Genomic DNA, 5,186 nt, shown 5'->3' on the forward strand with positions numbered 1-5,186 from the left:
GGAGATTTCTGTGAACAGTTTGGTTATCACATTGATAAAAATAAACCCCATGATTTACATAAATTTCATAAACGTAAACATAAATTTAAATCTAAACAAAAGCAAGATAAACCTCCAAATGTTTCCGAAAAAAAAAAGAAATTTACAAAAAGATTTGCTTCTAATAAATCATCCCAAAGAAAGGATAAAAAATTACCTGTCTGTTATAAATGTGGAAAAGTTGGCCATTACAAAAGCCAATGTAAAGTCAAAAAGAAGATTGTTGATGTAATCTTAGATGAACAAATAAGAACTAAAATATATGATATTATCCAAATCTACGATTCTCCATCTAGTTCAGATTCAGATACTACTTCATCCAGTAGTAATACATCTTTTCTTGGTAATATCCATGATGAAGACCTTTATTGGTCAAGTACATCTAGTAGTTCCGAAAATGATGATGACATGTGTAAATGCCCTATTCCTACTGCTAATATTTATACTTTGACAAAAGAAGATAATCTCATATTAGATTTAATAGAAAAAATTTCAAAAATGAGAAGTAATTACTCAGTTTATCAACCTTGCTAAAACAAAATCAACACCTATTCTATTAATCAAACCTCCAGATGAATATAATTTCTCTGATATCATGAAACGTATAAGTCAGCATGAAGCCTATCAAAAAGAACCAACCATTGTTGATCTTAAGCAAGAAGTAAATATTGTAAAAACAGAAGTTGCTCAATTAAAAAATCAAATACAAATTCTAGAACTCCAAAATGAAACCTCAAGAATAGATACTGATACAGATTCTATTGAATTTGATCACCTCATCAGAACATCTCATCCACAACATAGAGAAACATCAACAAGTAAATCTGTAAATGTTTTGAATAAAGTCATTACACAAAAATGGTTTATCTTAGTAACAATAGTCATAAGTGATGAATATGAATTTCAATCTTTAGCATTAGTAGATTCAGGGGCAGATCTCAACTGCCTAAATGAAGGACTAGTTCCTACAAAATATTTTGATAAAACAACCTAAATCCTGAATACTGCTGATGGAAGCAGATTGTTTATCAAATACAAACTTTCAAATGCAAAAATCTGCAATGAAGGCCATTGCTTCCCAACTACTTTCATAATGGTCAAAAGACTCAGCCAAGCTGTAATCCTTAGAGTATCTTTTCTCACACTTTTATATACAATGAAAATTACTCAATCAGGAATTGAAACAAGTGTTCATGACACTCACATTAAATTCGATTTTCTTGACAAACCAAAAATCAAAGAAATCAATATAGTCAAAAATCATATAAAACAAAAAGAAAATTTTGTAGGATCATTACAACTTGAAATCAAACATAAAGTTGTTACTGACAAACTACAAACTAAAGATATAATACATAAAATACAACAACTAAAAAGTATTATTGAACAAGAAATATGTCATGAATTACCAACTGCTTTCTGGAACAGAAAACAGCATATTGTTGGATTACCATATGAGCCCGATTTTAATGAAACAAAAATCCCAACAAAAGCTCGACCTATTCAAATGAATACTGAAATACTTCAAACATGTCATATGGAAATCAAAGATCTCCTTCAAAAGAAACTTATTCGTCCAAGCCTATCTCCATGAAGCTGCTCTGCCTTTTACAAACCTCTCAATAGGGTCTTACAATGGATAAGATATCCTATTCCTAACAAAAAAGATTTATTGGATCGATTAGTACATGCTGTTATCTTTTCAAAATGTGATTTAAAATCAGGATTCTGGCAGATTCAGATAAAGGAAGAAGACAAATACAAAATTGCTTTTAATGTTTCATTCGGGCAATATGAATGGAATGTAATGCCTTTTGGTCTTAAAAATGCTCCATCTGAATTTCAGAAAATTATGAATGATGTCTTCAATCCTTATTATAAATTTATGATTGTCTACATAGATGATGTACTAGTCTATTCTGATTCTTTAGATCAACATTTCAAACATCTTCGTACTTTTATCAATACTATCAAACATTGCTGGTTTAGTTGTTTCTGCTAAAAAAGTTAATTTGTTCCAAACCAAAATCTGATTTCTAGGACATAATATTAATCAAGGTACAATTATCCCCATTGATAGATCAATTTTATTTGCTAATAAATTCCCTGATAAAATTTTAGACAAAACAGAATTACAACGATTTCTAGAGTGTCTTAATTATATTAGAAATTTCTATCAAAATCTTGTCGTAGAAGCCAAACCTTTATATGATAGGTTAAAAAAGAATCCTCCCCCATGGACTGAGCTCCATACTTTGGTTGTTCAACGACTCAAGCAAAAAGCCAAAGAATTACCTTGCTTAACACTTCCCAATCCTACAGCATTTAAAATCATTGAATGCAATGCCTCTGACTTAGGTCTCGGCGGTATACTAAAACAAAGGTGTAATTCTATTGAGCAATTAATTCGCTTTACTTCTAAAGTATGGAATCCTACACAAAAGAATTATTCTACTATTAAGAAAGAATTACTTGCCATTATACACTGTGTTACTAAGTTTCAAAGTGATATTTTGAATCAACATTTCTTGATACGTACTGATTGTAAAGCTGCTAAGGACATTCTGCAAAATGATGTTCAAAATCTTGTTTCAAAACAAATATTTGCCCGTTGGCAAGTGATCTTATCTACTTTGATTTTGCTATTGAACATCTTTCAGGCTCTACTAATTCGTTACCTGACTTTCTTATCTACTAATTCGTTACCTGACTTTCTTACCCGTGAATTTTTACAGGGGGGCCGTATATTACCACCACTACCTGAGCCAGATAGTATTCCTTACGGTTTACAGTTTTTTTTGCAAAACACTCATACAAATATGAATACATCTCAAGGTAACAATCATGGCAAACAAAAAATGGACTTGGTACCCTGTCCCATATCTGGGCCTCTTATGCCCAGTTCTTCTTAACCAATAACACCTATGTCACCCATGCGGTCGACAAATGTACCAGAATATTTCATCCAGACTCCTCCTCAAAATCCAATACAAACTCCTAGTCCTGCATTTACTTCAGCTGCTTACCCAAATAGACAAACTCCCTCTGCTTTTAAGTCAGTTTATGTTGAAACCGCATTTCTAGCTGATATACTCATATGCGACAAGCATATAAACATTGACCCAAATAAATTAGCTCCCTTATATCTCACTAATCACTTGAACCCTACCAATGGCGCCAAGACTCGTGAATGGTACGAGGCTGTACTCATGGAAACTGGTTTAGTATCCATCGTACATTTCTATCAAGGTAATTTTAAACTATATGCATATTCTAAGTTACAAATTAAAAAACTATTATCTTGTGAAAATTGGGGTAATAACCCTATGCAAGGCAAAACGTTAGCCAATCCTAGATTCCAATACAAATATTATAAGTATGCTGAGTATATTGAGGCCAGGCATAAGGTCTTTGCATATCAAAATCCAAATAATACTCATTCTTGGTATGTCCAGTTTAAATTCCCTATCTTGGAACAGTTCCCTGGCTGGTTCCGACATTGGTTCCTGATATGAGGATCACATACTCAAATATTACCAAATGAATTTCAAGCCTTTCAAGAAAAATTTGTCATTCATAATAGATGTACTCCCCATGATGATTATCACCTATACTTTATGGCTATCTATCAAATCCCATGGATTCTAAAATGAGATTACACTCTTTCTTAAAATAATACCAATAATTTTGAATATGTCCCTTGCCTTGGTAAAACCATCATAATCAAATGGTGGGATATTCAAACCCAAAAAAATAATACTGTCAGCCTTCCCACATTTTCTGCATATCTTAAAAAAATGAGACTATCCCATCCAAATGCCACTCTCGAAGAGCTCGAAGAAAATCTTTTGCAGATCTTTGCCTCTTCAAATCTAGGACCAACAACATTAGAAGAAACAGTGCAATTAGGAAACCCTCTTCTCGAAGATTTTAGTCAAGATCCAAATGCATAACCCGACCCGAGAGGCCCAAGTCGACAACGACCCTATCAGCATCCCTATAAAAGAAAGATTCCATTTTCCCTCGATATGACTTAACCCAGCAAATGATTCCCTTGGTCCCCTTCGCTCCAAAAGAAGATGCCACTGCACAGTCTAAAGCAACCGAGACAAGACCCTTGCACAGTAATATCCCGATGTGACTAATTTAGAGTCACATCAGACCTCTTTTCCTACCCACGTGTCTTCCACATGACCTCTTTTCCCTTCGCACGTACGCCACCGCCACCACAGTAAGATGCCCTGTCACCCTCACCGACGCACAACCGTCCACGTGTCCCCTCACCGACGCACAACCTTCACCAAACGTCAGCCACGTGTCCCACTTCGAGTTACCCTCTACACCACGGCATCTCTCCCAGCCAAGTGTCTCACTTCAGCTACCGTCCTCGATACGGCACTCTCCTCAGCCACATCATTTCCTTCAGAACGAAGGCACTGAGCCTCTCCTTCTGCCTATAAATACTCCTTCTCACCTCTGGAAAGAACAGGCTTCGCAGGGACTACTCAGGAAGCATCAATAGCAAGCATAATGACTCATATTACTTTCTCATCTCTCTTCTCTCCTCTTCTCCTTTGCTTTTCTATTTTCTGTAGATAGTAGGTTTATTCTCTTCAACCATCTGTACATCAAAGTCGGTAACCTCTTTATACTTTCGTAAATGTGTAATTGTAATATTTCCTCTCTAGCTTCTTACTATCTTTCCGAGTGGAAATACTTTGCCAGTTTATGTATATGCAAATAGTAAGTTCGACTGTTTCTTTCCTAATGTATGATGCAGTTGAAATTTGTATTTACTTTTAAACTTCACAATCTCACTCATACTTCTTGGATTATTCTTGATATATCTTGGATTTCTGCTTTAATTCTCATATGTGTTTTCTTGTATTATGTTTCGATTTTACAACAATTAATAAGTTATAACTCTGCTCTCTTTACGTTTTTAAGACAAAAAGCTAGACATTTTAGTAGGGTAGATCTTGCGCCGAATTTGGTATCAAAGCCACACCCTGTTTAGAGAAAAGAAACTTGTCACTAGTTACTGTATTTAAGGAAACTTATTAAATTAATCCATTAGAGAAAGTTGGTCCAAGCATTGAGGTTAGAGACGCTCAGACACTCAAACTAAAGACCGTTAAGGCCAGGAG

The sequence above is a fragment of the Amborella trichopoda genome, chromosome 5 (assembly GCF_054954075.1).
Source record: "Amborella trichopoda isolate Santa Cruz 75 chromosome 5, AtrichopodaSantaCruz75HAP2 v2.0, whole genome shotgun sequence".
Taxonomy (NCBI): domain Eukaryota; kingdom Viridiplantae; phylum Streptophyta; class Magnoliopsida; order Amborellales; family Amborellaceae; genus Amborella; species Amborella trichopoda.